We start from the raw sequence: 15,174 nt of genomic DNA, 5'->3' as shown, positions 1-15,174 counted from the left end.
TGAGGAAGTATTTGACTTCATCACACACGGTTTCCTCCAGGAAAACCCGGCATAGAAATCTCTCCAGCCTTGGTTCCAGTAGGAACTGTGCTTCTCCTAAGTGAGCTGGCTTGTGTTAAGTTGATGGACAGCTTGAGTCCTTTTGTAGATCATATTTCCCTCTTTGCTTTGGCCACCAGTAAGCTCACAACCAAACTTGTAGTTTACCTTTATATACTGGGCAGGACTTGAAGGCTCAAATATCTGTGCACAACTCTACCTCTGGCTTTTTCTTATTTTCTTACCCTTGTACTTCTTTGCCCTGACATCTTATTTATGCAGGTTGTCCTGTTGTTCTCCTTGTTCGCTATAAGGTGTCTTAAATAATGTAGAAATAGATCCATAGGTGTTTTGGCCCTTCTTTCACTTCATAAAGTTGGAGCTGGGAAGAGCATCCAGCCCACAGAATGGTAAGGCCTAACTGCGCATAGGAAAGCAAACATCCTGTTTGTCCCACGGAAGAACATTTTGCATTTCTATGTGGTTTGCTTTTTATACTTTTGGTAGATTGTGGCTTCCTCAAATTATTTGTTTGAGCGTAAATCATCAAAAGTGGTATTTGTATATAGCTTGACTATTTTAGCTTTTCAAAAAATTTCTTGTGTGCTTATAGCCTGGGCATTCATGGGTCCCACCCAGCCTCTAAATAAAAAAGTTGGAGCCGGCTGAGCGTGGTGGCACACGCCTGTAATCCCAGCACTTTGGGAGGCCAAGGCAGGCGGATCACGGGGGCAAGAGATAGAGACCATCCTGGCCAACATGGTGAAACCCCGTCTCTACCAAAAACACAAAAATTAGCAGGGTATGGTGCTGCATGCCTGTAGTCCCAACTACTCCGGAGGCTGAGACAGGAGAATCACTTGAACCCGGGAGGCAGAGATCGCAGTGAGCCGACATCATGCCACCGCACTCCAGCCTGGAAACAGAGCGAGACTCCGTCTCAAACAAAATAAAAAGGGGCCACTCACCTGAAAAGCTCAGAAGCCACCCTGGCCCTTCTTCCCCACTCTCCACGGATGACAACATCTGGCACAACTGGCTGACAATTTGCAGGCTGCAGCCAGCATCCTCCTGTCCTTCTATTCTCACCAGAGCCCCTGCTGCAACCTCCCAGCAATTGCAGCATTCTTATTTTTAGTACTATTCCACATCCGGGTAAAGGAAGACACTCTAGATCTTCTTTTATGGTGTTGAGAAACCAGAAGTTCCTGACAGACCCCGTGCTTGCTTCCTTCCCTTCGTAACCTCATTTAATGGTTCTCTCCATTTCCCCAGCAGGAAAATCAAGACTCAGAAAGTTAAGATTAACTTAAGTTTGCATCCTTCTCTCAATCCCTCAGTAAATGACAAGGAAGTTGGGAAGAGTGACAGACTAACAATTCGGCTCAGAATTCAAGGAGCTCAGGCGGAAAAACAGTAAGAGATTAAATTATAGGATCTTTTTTCAATGTCCCTGTCCCCTCCCTCTTCAGCTCCCTCTTTCATTCTAGAAATACTCTTTCTACTCCGCTTTTCCCTCCACAGAAAACTGCCAAGAGGCCTCAATTGTCCCCTTCACCACTGGCCCCAGACCTCCAAACATTTCTTGTGCTTGGCATTGCTTGAGCCTTTCTCTCTGGCCTCCAATTCAAGCAAAAGGCCCAGGGGAAACAGGCGGTGTGATCAATGAATCCACGAAGGCAACTATGACAGCCCTTTCGTAATGTTTTTCTTCTCTCAGAGAGCATTTTTAAAGGAGATCCCAGGGCAGCATGCACACTTTTACTCAAAGGAATAACATTCCTAATGCAGGACATTCAGGCGGCAAGGAGGCTGGGGAATAGCACAGAGGTCACCCTACTTCCTGGTGCCTCCCTCCCCTGCCTGCCGCAGGAAAGAAAGCCTCAAGCCCCATGTCGCGGTGTGGTACAAGAGGAAGTCCATCCCTCTGGCCTCCAACCAGTGCCCAGCCACCTTTTCCGGCTGGCCTATGACAAGGAACAGAGCTGTCACTGAGGGAGGATGGCCTGCAGATGGGTCTAGAGGCCAGGACTGCTAGGGGTCCCGGCTAGAGTAGCTGCCTTCCCTGGCCCGCCTTGGACCAAACCGGGCCAGACCCAAATGCCCATCCAGACTGCCTCCAATGGGCCACTCCTCTGAAAGCTCCATCCCCATCCAGTCCCTGAGGCTGACCCAGTCTTTGAGCCGCCTGCTTTCCTTGCCGGCTGAGTTCTAATGCAGGCAGGCAGCCTCGTGCCAACATCCAAACTCCCCCACCCCCTAGTGGAGAGAGGAAAACCACGCACCTCCCACCCAGCTCCAGGCCCAGCGCCTGCCAAGACACGGCCATCTCTCCAGCCACTGGGGACAGAGAGCCATTGCTGGGAGGAACTTCCAGGCAGAGCCAAGAGGTAGCCCCGCCGCCGGGCACATTTGTTCCTCCTCAGGCCTCCCTGAGGGTGCCTGACAGCATTTGCTCAACGTTTTCCTGGCCCGCCCATCCATGCCAAGTCTTAGACTGTGAGGGATCAAAGATGTGAATGAAAATGGAAAAAGCATGTCGGCACTCGTTGCCTCAATGGGAATACAGAGTGTTATGGAGACAAGACACGAGTTTGTGGATTATTCTTCCATAATCATCCAGATGTGCGGGCTGGCCCGGGTTGCAAAGGCCCAATAAAACCTCGCACTCCCAGCTCGAGGTAAATCATCTGGCTCCAGAGGCCTATGTCACGCTGCCCTGTGCCTGTCACAGCTCAGAGGCTCTGCAGAGGCAAGTGTTGCTGTCCCTAGGCCAGAGAGCCGGCTTGACACCCCCTCTTTAGAGCTTGCCTCTGACACACTGAACATGTGGGGGACCTTTGCGTTTGGTTTTGGAAATTTTTTTTTTTTTTTGGTTCGTTAGCTGATTTTCCATAAGTTGACAAAAAATGTGAGAAAATTCCATTTTCTCGAATTCCTTAGCTAGATGAACATTTGTGCCCAGTGACTGACTCTGATGTAAGGTTCCAAAGAAAGGTGACTGGGACTGTGACACACAGCCTGCCTTATGTCGAGAACTGTCAGAGAGGACAAGGACAGGGGGAGCAAAAGAACATTCCAGGCATCTTCCAGGTCACCAGTCAGGGCATCAGGATGGAAAAGTAAACAAGTTCCCCATGAGGCCCTCCGGGAGCTCCCCCAAATCTAATGAGGGAGACAGATATGGGGGGAGTACAGTATTTATGATTTGCCCTGTAGAGGAATGAGCTATACTGGGGAGAAGCTGAGAGGAGGTGGTATTTTGTCTGAAAAGAAAAAAATCCCTCCTGAAAGAGGTTTTTAGAAGCATTCCCATCGAGTCACCATGTCCATCAGTGACTCAGTGCTCCACAGCCGATGAAGCCTTGGGTCCTCGTCCAGCCCTCTGCTGGCAGTTTCTAGAGGCTGCTGCTTGCTCATGTGTCCCCCACCCTCATCCCCCAAAGTCCACTTTTCTGGATCAGGGAGAATAATCGGGGCAAACACTGGACCCAGTAGCAAGAAGAGGGATGGTCTGAGGGAGATGGAATCCAGCCCCCAGTTGTTTCTTTGGACCTCTAGAATGTTTTTAAATTTTTTAATTTTAGTACTATCATTTAAAGTTAGAATGCATCACATAAAAATTATCTTGAATTATCTCTTGTCTTGAAAAGAACTGGAAGACATGGTGACACGGGGCCATATTCCAGCATGGCATCTCTAGGCTGCCACTGGGTGGGAGCTGCCCGCTTCAGATGGAGCATGTACCAGTGAGCCTTTGCTGTGTAAGAAACCACCCCAAATCTTAGTGGCTTAAAACAATGATAATACATTAGCTGCAATTCTGGGTGTCAGCAATTTGGGCTGGGTTCTGCTGAGCATTTCTTCAGCCAGTTTTGCCGAGCCTCACTCGTACTACTTGCTGCAGCCAGAGGCTGACAGGCTGCTGGTGGAATGCCTCGATTCTCCTCCGTGTGGCCTGTCCAGCAGCCAGCTCAGCTCCTTCACGTGGGCTCTTCCATCATCAGGAGAGGGGAAAGCCCCAATAGGCAGGCACTTTTTGAGCCTCTGCTTACCTTTCTTTCATTAATGTTCTATTGGATAAAGGAAGATAAAAGATCAGTCCAATTCAAAGTCTGGGGAAACAGACATCACCTCTTGATAGGAGGAGCTGCAAAGAATTTATAGTATTTTTTTTCATGGGCTCCCCATCACACAGAAACTGGGGGTCAGTTGCTATTTCTTCTTGAACTCGAGCTGCTGATTTTCACATATCTGAAGTATTAGTCTTGTATTAGTCTGTTCTCACGCTGCTAATAAGGACATACCAGGCCAGGCACGGTGGCTCACACCTGTAATCCCAGCATTTTGGGAGGCCAAGGCTGGTGGATCACTTGAGGTCAGGAGTTTGAGACCAGCCTGGCCAACATGGTGAAACCCTGTCTCTACTAAAAAGGCAAAAATTAGCTGGGTGTGGTGCCATGCACCTGTAACCCCAGCTACTTGGGAGGTTGAGGCGGGAGAATCACTTGAACCTGGGAGGCAGAGATTGCAGTGAGCCGAGATCACGCCATTGCACTCCAGTCTGGGCAACAGAGTGAGACCCTGTCTCAAAAAAAAAAAAAGACATACCAGTAACTTATAAAGGAAAGAAGTTTAACGGACTCACAGTACCACATGGATGGGGAGGTCTCACAATCATGGTGGAAGGCAAAGGAGAAGCAAAGGCATGTCTTACATGGCAGCAGGCAAGAGAGCGTGTGCAGGAGAACTCCCCTTTATAAAACCATCAGACCTCATGAGACTTATTCACTATCATGAGAACAGTATGGGGGAAACTGCCCCCATGATTCCATTATCTCCACCTGGCCCCACCCTTGACATATGGGGATTATTACAATTCAGTGTGAGATTTGGGTGGGGACACAGCCAAACCACATCATCTGGTCGTCCTCAACTTCCCTAAACCTGTTGGACCCCTGCAGACATCTAAGGTAAGAAACTAAACTGACAACTCTTCTGCTACTTGGGCTCAGAGCTGAGCTTGCCTGACCCTTCTATTCATGCCCATGAGAAGGTGAAATGGATTTGATGATGAAAATAAAACCCAGAAGTAGGATCCAACGTCATCAACGAGGGCTTTGCTCAGTGATCCCAAAGGGAAGTCAGGATGGCTAAGATCCAAGGTGTTGAACAGCAAAGCAGAGAACACATCAGTGATGCTGAGACAGACCAGAGTCTCAGGTGAGAAAGGTATGATTATAGATGGGGTGAAAATATGACACAGGGCAAGGTTTTACAAGGCAGCTCCAGAAAGAAACCACAAAAATGACAACCAGGGACAAAAAGAGAAGAGAAAACTCCCCCTTCACCAACAGACCATTCTCATCACACTGGCTCTGCAGCAAAACACTCAGGGGCAAGGCAGTGGAGAGCCAAGCCACAGCGTAGGTTGCAGAGCAAGTGGGAGACCTGGAGGATTGTAAAACAGGATACTCAGGGGGACAAAACACAGTCTACATGAGCAGAGGTTCCCGTACATAGTACAGAACATCTCCAGATGATGCACGAGGACAGCAGGGCAGGGCTCAGTGCTTGGGGACCAGGGCAAGTTCTATCAGAACTAACTGGCAACACCTGTTACAGTGAAAACTGATGTTCTTCCCTCTCTTTCCATGAGAATTGTTTGGCTTTTGTTCCCAGGGGTACAAAAGTATATCTGAAGTTAATAAATATATTCAAATATGATAATATAATTTATATGCTAATATATACATTGCAATGAAGTGTGTACCACCACCTATGAAGAATTCTTGACAAAAAAATTAATGAACTTAATCTGATCAAGACTTAACCTCTAGGTTACAGGAAATACTGAGGATAGAGGAACAGATAAAGCAACACCATGAAGAAACACTCAGATACTCAGACCATAGGACTTTGGACAACTCGACTGGCCCAGCCTTTCATCATCAGTATTTAAAAGGGGAGGGAGTAGAAGACTGTTCTAAAACAAAAGAGACTGAAGAGGTATGTCAGGTAAATGCAATGCAGGAAACATGAGTGGTTTCACATCCTAAAACACTAAAATCTCAGCCATAACAAAACACTTGGAGGATAATTAGAGATATTGCAACATGGACTGGGTATTTGATATTAGGAAATCGCTGTTTCTTAGGCATGAGACTATTATTGTCTATATGTAGGAGTATATTCTTAATTTAGGAGACACATACCAAAGAATTTATGGTTCATGACAGTTATTAAAATATTATCTTTCTGCTCCAAGTTTGCCTTTCTATACTTGACCTTGTGATGCTGGGTCCAGGACTCTGCAAACCATGTGATAGGCTCTGCCAAAAGTGGGAGCTAGAGAGAGGCTGCAAGGCTAAAGGGGAGGAAAGGGTTTGCTTCTTCCTACTTCCTGTTTGTTTGTGTTCTGTCACCTGACAGTGCTTCACCCTGGCAGAGGCACTTCATTCCTGTAGCAGCCACTGAATTAAGCCCCCTTCTCAAGAGGTCTGGGGCCCAGCCCCACAGATCAGAGGCCAGCACCAGACTAACAGCTGCTCAGTCTCAAGGATCAGACTTTCAGCAACATAGGGTCCCTCCTCAGCCCTAGGGATGGTAGCTACTTCATAAAAATTGCTTCCTCTGTAATTCTAAGGAATCTAAGGCATTCTCTTTTTCTATTTCAGTTATGTAGTTAATAACTTTATACCTAATTAACAAATCATTATAGTAAATTATTTCCATTCAAATAACAGGTATGGTTTCTGTCTCCTGAAGGGGTAAAGTATATCATAATGTTTGCAAGTTGCAAAAGGAAAAAACAGAGATATTTAGTTAGATATACATACTTGTATATGCAACGCACACACATACACAAATGTATATTGAGATAAAAGATATAGAAGAAAAATGTTGAATCTAGGTGGTGGGTGGCACAGTAGTCATTGTATTAGACTTTCAACTTTGCAAATTTAAATGTTCTCATATTGAAAGGTTAAAAAAAGGGCCAGGCACAGTGGCTCACGCCTGTAATCCCAGCACATTGGGAGGATGAGGCGGGCAAATCACTTGAGGTCAGGAGTTCGAGACCAGCCTGGCCAACATGGTGAAACCCTGTCTCTACTAGGAATACAAAAATTAGCCAGGTGTGGTGTGGTGCGCCTGTAATCCCAGCTACTCGAAAGGCTGAGGCACAAGAATCACTTGAACCCAGGAGGTGGATGTTGCAGTGAGTATTGCACTCCAGCCTGGGTGACAGACCAAGACTCTGAATTTTAAAAAAAGAATAAAAAAAGAGGAAAATTAGGATGATAATATATAATCATTGTTCACTATGGTATTGGTATGAAAATTAAGTTGAGATAACAATTAGAAAGAAAGAAAAGAAAAACACCTTTACCATTTTCCCAGATATGCCTGCAGCCCCAAAGGCCATTCATCCTGTGAGAGGTTCGAGTCCTGCTGGCGAGGCTCCCCAACCTTCTTTGACAGAGAAAGCACGTGAACTTGTGAGCGGCAAGTCAGGTCTGCCAAGAACAGCTACATCTGCAGTCAACCCACGGAGGCCCTGCCTTGGCAGAGAATCCAAGCCTGGAGGGTCTTTTATACAGGACTCCTCCAGTTCATTCCAGCAGAAAAGAACCTACGCCTTTATCAAAGAAGAGAAGGACATTCCACAAACTCCCTGACAAATCACTGGTTTGGATTACCTCAGTCAGTTCAAATCTCTGACCTAAATCCCTCGTGCTCTAAATTAATCCCCTTCTTCTTGCTCTTTCTTCCCACAAAGGCATTTTTGCTATGAAAGAAAGCCTTGCCTATAGCTTAGTAAATTGTCTGCACCTGTCTCTTGGCAAAACCTCATCAAGACCCTGGAGCCACCTCTATTGTCCTTTCTGCCATGCCACCTTGCTTTTCCTCCAAGCCTCTGACAATTTAGCCAAAATGAAGAGCTAGCCTCTCATATGGTCCTGATCGCTACAGCCCATATTGTGTTGGGTTTCCATCTGTCACTTGTGGGTGAGGTTTTGTCTGTTTCATGTCATTGACCACATCAGTCCCTGTCCCACCACAGGTCATTTATTCTGTACTCTTTCCTTCATTGGCTGCACCCTCACTTGATCCAATTTTTGGTGAACACAGTTGCTTTCACTGCCTTAAGAAAAACATTTGACTATCTCAGCCCACAATTTAATCTCACTCAGACAAGGAAGATGGGTGTGAATTCTTGCATTACTTTACATGGAGGCCCGAAGTAGTTCTCCCATTCCTGGAGGCCTCTTGCAAAGCTTGTCATAGAGAAGACTGTGAAAGCAATGGCACCAGGACAAAATAGCAGGCCTCAGCCCGGGAAAGTGGGGGATCCAAAACCTACAGCTACTTGGCCTTCACTGCCTGGTGGTTGGCTCTGTCATTTCCTACATCTGAAATAGCCTCCCTCCTTGCCTACTTCCTAAAAGCCTACCCATCTAGTGAGGTCTGGCTCTACCGTTCTGACCCTCACAAAGCTTCCTCTCCTCCCACCAGCAAGAAGACAAAGGGGAAATAAACACAGGAAGAGATCCTCACCCTCTCTTACATTGTGGAAAATGAACATGAGGCCAATCAGCCCACATTTTTCACCCCTGGGGTTGTGTAAAAACAAAATGTTTGTAATACTCAGCATCAGAAAGTGTCTGGAAAGATGAGGACTCTCATGTCCTACTTGCTGTGATCTAAATTGGTGGGGCCACTGTGGAGAAGAAATTGACACTATCAAGTAAAATTTTAAACATATACATCTTATGATCAAGAAATTCCCCTTCTCATCAGCTATCTTTGGAGAGATAGATACTCCTAGCATAAATACACAAGGAGTGTATAACCAAATGTTCACTGAGAGTTGCTTGAAATAGGGACAAATTGGAAACAACTTAAGCATCCATTAATAGAGCAATGGATAAATAAACAGTTGCACAGCTATTCTATGAAATGCCAGGAAGTCATTAAATAGAATATAGTAGGTAAAAGCAATGAGACCCAGTAGCAATGAGTGTGCTAGCATGCAGATCCTGGTGTATGACAATATTTCCTATGAAAAGAAGGAAATAGCAGGGCTCCTCAGAGAAACAGCTGACTCCAGAGTGAAGGTAGGGCAGATACAAGATGGGCCTGGAACATTTTTTAATGCCAAAAAGGAAAGAGTTTCTCCAAAAAAAAAATGATGAGGACATCCCCTAAGGACATGGGAAGCGGGGGCCCACTGGCCAAAAATCGGACAATTTGAGCACCACAATAATTAAGGATAGTAACATTACAGACCATTGAAAAATCAGAACCCCTGAGTCCATAATAAATGGGTAAACAAATACGTAAGAGAGAATGGAGAACTCTACCTTACAGCAGAATGCCAAGCCCACTGGTACACATGGAAGAAATGTTACAGCTAGAAAATCATCATTTTGCAACCATCACAATAAAGTTTGGATCTGGCAAGAATCATCAACGGATGCTAAATCTGGGGAGAAATGGTGATGAGGAGCAGGCTATTAGCGTGACCTTCAGTATCCTCCAACAGACTGCATATTGGTTGAGGTTGTAAAAAGAAAAAAACAGTGACTATATGGTAAACAAATCAGACAACACTTCAAGCAGATGATCAAAGTTAGCATCACCGACGAGGGGCAGACAGACATTGTGAGTGAGTGTGCAGATGTGGTACCTTGAGAAGAACTCATCACCTATATAATATTCCGGCTGAAAGTGCCTACCTTGAAGCTCATCATCAATCTAATCATGAGAGACCATCACAAAACCCCAAATAAGAAAGTGCCGATTTTATTAAAAGAGACTATATTCAAAAGTGTCAATATCATAAAATACAAAGACTAAAAATGTTCCATATTAATAGACAACCAAAGAGACATGACAACTAAATGCAATATCTTATCCTAGATGGCATCTTAGATTAGAGGGAGGAATACAAATACTATAAAGGACCTCATTTGATTAACTGACAAAAATAAAATTTAGATTATAAATGAAATAAAAGTAGCATATCAATATTGAATTTAGAGTAGTTGACAACTGTTAAGGCTTTTTAAGAGAATATCCTGCCAGATGTGGTGGCTCACATCTGTAATCCCAACACTGGGAGGCCAAGGTGGGTGGATGGCTTGAGCCCAGGAATTCAAGACCGGCCTGGGCAACATGGTGAGACCTTATCTCTACTAAAAATTTAAAAATTAGCTAGGTGTGCTGTCCCATGCCTGTGGCCCAAGCTACTCAGGAGGTTGAGGCAGGAAGATCACTTGGGCCTGGGAAATTCAGGCTACAGTGGGCCATGCTCATGCCACTACATTTCAGCCTGAGTGACAGAAAACAAAACAGTCTCAAAAAAAAAAAAAAAAGAACATCCTTAGTCTTAGGAATTATGCAGTGAAATATTTACGAAAGGAATATAGCGTATGCCACTTATTCTCAAATAATTTGTAAAAGAAAATTAAATTTTATATTTATATGTGATGGATATATAAAATATATTATACATACACGCATATTAAAATACATATATGCAAATATACATATATGCATACATACACACAGATATATACATATGCATACATATAGCAAATAGGGCAAAATATTACATTTGAAGAAAGGGTATTTGAAAATTCTTCTAACCATTCTTATTCTTGCAACTTTTCTGTTTCAAAATAAGAAGCTGTTTCAAAATAAAAAGTTGGGAACAAAAAATGATGCAGCTATACATGCTAGCATAGAAAGAACTCCAAAGTACACTGTTGAGCAAAAGAAGAAAAATTACAAGGTAAATCTTTCTGTGTGATATTTCCCATATTGCCTACATTTGTGCTAAGTAATATATAGAGAATGGTCTGGAGAAACACACACCAAATTGATTACATGGTTTACCTTTGTCACAGAAGAGAGGAGACCAGGATAGCAGAGTACTTTTGCTTATCTAAAATGTTTTTATTTTTAATAAAAAGAACATATTTATGAATTGCTCAGGCAATTAGAAATAACCTTTTTTAGTCAAAAAGTACCATGCTGGCAATGTTGTGGAGAAAAAGGAACACTTACACGCTGTTGGTGGGAGTGTAAATGAGTTCAACCATTGTGGAAGACAGTGTGGCAATTCCTCAAAGACCTAAAGACAGAAATACCATTCGACCCAGTGATCCCATTACTGGGTATATGCCCAAAGGAATATAAATCATTCTGTTATAAAGACACATTCATGCGTATGGTCGTTGCAGCATTATTCACAATAGCAAAGACACGGAATCAACCTAAATGCCCATCAATGATAGCCTAGATAAAGAAAATGTGGTACATATATACCATGGAATACTATGCAGCCATGAAAAAGAACAAGATCATGTCCTTTGCAGGGACATGGATGGAGCTGGAGGTCATTATCCTCAGCAAACCAATGCAAGAACAGAAAACCAAACACTGCATGTTCTCACTTATAAGTGAAAGCTAAATGATGAGAACGCATGGAAACATAGAAGGGAACAACACACACTGGGGCCTATCAGAGGGTGGAGGGTGGGAGGAAGGAGAGGATCAGGAAAAATAACTAATGGGTACTGGGCTTAATACCTGGATGATGAAATAATCTGTACAACAAACCCCCATGAAACAAGTTTACCTATGTAGCAAATCCGCACATGTACCCCTGAACTTAAAATAAAAGTTAAAAAAAAAACAAATAAAATAAAGATAACCTAAAAGAACAGGAAAAAAATAACTTTTTTAAGGTTAAAGTCTTCTTCTCAATTCCCATCAGTGACAAGAATCACAGCTCAGCTTTCCTGAGATAGTACTTATTTAAATATTAGAGCCCACTCTAATATTTGACAGTCTCAGAGACTATCTGGATTTAGGTCTTGAGAAACCTGGTCAGGAAATGGCAGCAGCCCGGGTATTTGGAAAGACCCTGGGCTTCAGAGTCAGAAAAGTCTGAACCAGACATGGTTCAAACTTTTGAACTCACTAACATCACTCACTAACAGTGTGATACAGAACAAAAGACAAATCTCTCTGACTCTCTGTTTCTGTATCTGTAAAAAGGGAAAACAGCCCCTCTACAGCAGAGCTGCAGTGAGCATTAGGTATAATGCATGGAATTTGTGTGTGCCTTAGACAGCATGTACTTTGCCCATCCTGGGGCTGACATGGAGCATCTGTTTATTGCTATTCATTCTATCTTTTTTTTTTTCTTAAATAAAGACAGGGGCTCACCTCGTTAACCTGTTTGAGGCTGGTCTCAAACTTCTGGGCTTAAGCAATCCTCCCACTTCAGCTTCCTCAAGTTCTGGGATTACAGGCGTGAGCCACCATGCCTGGCCATTCTACCTCTTTTTAGTGATTTGTTTGCATGTACTCTTCCCACATAAACCCATGGGCTTTTTAAGGAAGTGTCCATCCCTCGTTCACCTCTTTGCCTCCAAATGTGCCTCACAGAACACTTTGTACCTTGGTACCTGAAAAACATTTGCTGGCAGAGTAAATGAATCCAGTCACAGAAAATCTGTACCAACATGAAAGTTGGCTGTAAGGCTTCAGGTTTACTTTAGAGTTGTCAAATACAGGGAAACACGGACTCTGAAGTCACCATATAGAAACCTGCAAGTGCCAAGAAGAAAAAGAGGTGACTATGACCTCATGTTCTCAGTGGAGGTGAGAGAACTGTGACTCAGCACTCCTGAATCAAAAGGCAGTCATAGGTGTTAGGTAAAACTAGTGCCTGGTCAAAAAGAGTTGGAAAATGCCAAACGAGACAAAACTAAACAGGCTTCTTTACTGCAGGACTTATCAGGGGCTTTAAAATGCTAATGTGCATGATGAATATCCAACAGACGATATAATTTGCAATATATTATAATGTCATCCAGAAGGTGACATTTTTGATAAATCTGAATGATGAGGTAAAGGCATTATCCATGTAAAATAAAGGGAGAGTGAGTGTTCCAGGCAGAGGGAACAGTGTCCACAAAGGCCCTAAGGCTGGAAGGTGAATTGTGCACTCATGGAACTGAAAGGTGAAAAGGCGTGGAGGCAGATGAGCCCAAGGAAAAGCATCTCTCCAAGGGAAGCTGGGGAGAGAGGCCAGAGCTAGATGGTGCAGGATCATGTAGGCTGCGTAAGAGTTTTATTCCAAGCGCAGTGGGAAGTTCCTGAAGGGTTTTCAGCTTGAAAGTTATACAGTCTAATGTATCCTGTAAGATCAGATTTCAGTTTCCTCCACTTTAAAATGGAGATAAATAAGAGAATGTGTAAAAGGTGCTGAGTACCTTGCCTGTGTCAAAAATGAATGGGGCCAGGTGCGTTGGCTCATGTCTGTAATCCCAACACTTCGGGAGGCCGAGGCGGGTGAATTACCTGAGGTCAGGAGTTCGAGACCAGCCTGACCAACATGGCAAAACCCTGTCTCCACTAAAAATACAAAAATTAGCCGGGCATGGGGGCACACGCCTGTAATCCCAGCTACTAGGGAGGCTAAGGCAGGAGAATCGCTTGAGCCTGGGAGGCGCAGGCTGCAGTGAACCGAGACTGCACTGCTGCACTCCAGCCTGGGTGACAGGATGAGACTCCATCTCAGAAAAAAAAGAAAAAGAATGGAAGATGTTCTCAAATATGAGCTGCATCCCAAGCACCTTGGGTGCTTGTTAAAACCAGAACTGCTTGTTCTTACCTCCAGAACTTCTGAGCAGTCAATCTCGGGAGGCCCAGGAACCTACATTTCTAACAAATTTCCAGGTGATCAGGCTGCTGGTCAGAGGACTTCTCTTCAAGAACCCTTGGGTGGGAGGAAAAAATAAAGAAGTGGGAGGTGCCTCCGGGAGGCTGCTGCAGTGAGTCAGAGCTGGTGGAGTGAAATGATACCCTTGAGATGGAGAAAAGTGGTCCAGAATAGAAGAGTTCTATTTTGGAGGTAGAATGGACAGAACTCATTGATGGATTGGAAGATGGGGCTGAGGGACTGGGAGAAGTCAGGCAGAACATTCCTAAATCTCTGGGTTGAGCAACTAGGCAGGGATGGTAGCATCCACTGAATGGGCGCCCGTTGTGGAAGAGCAGCATTGGAGATACAGACTTGGACACACGAACTCTGTGATCTCTGCAACACCCAGCTGGCCATGGCAGGTAGGCGTGGTGGGAGGGAGTCTTCATGAGGGCAGTGATCACATCTATCTTGCCTTCCATTACACCCCCAGATCTCAGCCCCGGCCTTCTGGTACATATTCAGAAAACATGTTTAAAGGTTGGTGAACAAAGGGAGGCTGAGAAGCCACAAAATCAAAGGCGCTAGGGGGTGGACATGCTGCCATGTTTCAGGAGGCCACAAACGTCCATCTACAGAGATTGGGTCACTGGATGAGCTAAAGTGCAATCTCCATCACTTCCAAACCTTGGCATGTATGGTCAAGTGGGAGGTTTGGAACAGAGCAAAAGACAGAAGTGAGCCACCCGCTTCATGGTAGGGTTCTTCCTTCAGAAGTCAGAGATATCATATGTGAGCCTTTCTTGGGTGGGTCTTGAGATGGAAAGGTTTGAACTGTGAGCTAAATGAGCATGAAGGCCAGAGGAATCTGGTTAACTTGGGCTTTTTATAAAATGAATTATGGGAAAATCAAGCTGTGCAACTCAGGGAAATGAGGAGGGAGGGATAGGGAAACAGGGAGAGAGGACACTGAGGATGGAAGAGAAAAATGCCTTTACCAAGGCTATCTACCCAGTAAAGGTTCAAGGGGGCAGTCCCCAGAACTTGACCTCCCAGGCCAACCTTGACCCTTGAGTCCTTGCCACGTTTTGAGCAGGCATGATGGACCCTCAGTCTCCCCACTTACCAAGTTGTAAATTAAAAGGCTGTAATTCCATCCAGGGGTTCTGGTGACATCATAAACCACAGAACCACAAGCTCAACTCACCAGAAGCCCCAGGATGGAATTACACTCTTTTTTCCTAATCCAGGCAGCTCTGGTCACTGCCATTTTTTCATGATATAATAGAATTGAGCAATATTTTAACCATTTGTGTGGGGCCTTTATCATCTGGCCCTAGGGCCCCGTCTCTCCTGTCCTCGCCCACCCACTGGAAGCCTTTCGGCTGAGGGTGACCTTCAGGGATACCCTT

The 15,174-nt window shown here is 44.6% G+C and overlaps 1 long non-coding RNA gene across 1 annotated transcript in view; it reads right to left on the bottom strand.

Moving 5' to 3' along the window:
• Positions 1–14,933, bottom strand: part of LOC104006646 (uncharacterized) — a 116,013-nt gene extending 101,080 nt beyond the window's left edge. The window contains exons 1-2 of the long non-coding RNA XR_010157418.1: positions 14,889–14,933; positions 13,733–13,837 (exon numbers count right to left, since the gene is read on the bottom strand). This is a non-coding gene — a long non-coding RNA (uncharacterized LOC104006646). The remainder of the gene's footprint in view (positions 1–13,732; positions 13,838–14,888) is intronic.
• Between the last annotated feature and the right edge of the window lie 241 nt (positions 14,934–15,174).

The sequence above is a fragment of the Pan troglodytes genome, chromosome 4, assembly GCF_028858775.2.
Source record: "Pan troglodytes isolate AG18354 chromosome 4, NHGRI_mPanTro3-v2.0_pri, whole genome shotgun sequence".
Lineage (NCBI taxonomy): Eukaryota > Metazoa > Chordata > Mammalia > Primates > Hominidae > Pan > Pan troglodytes.
Note: the sequence above shows the minus strand (reverse complement) of the source record. Positions and strands in the feature narration are given on the sequence as shown.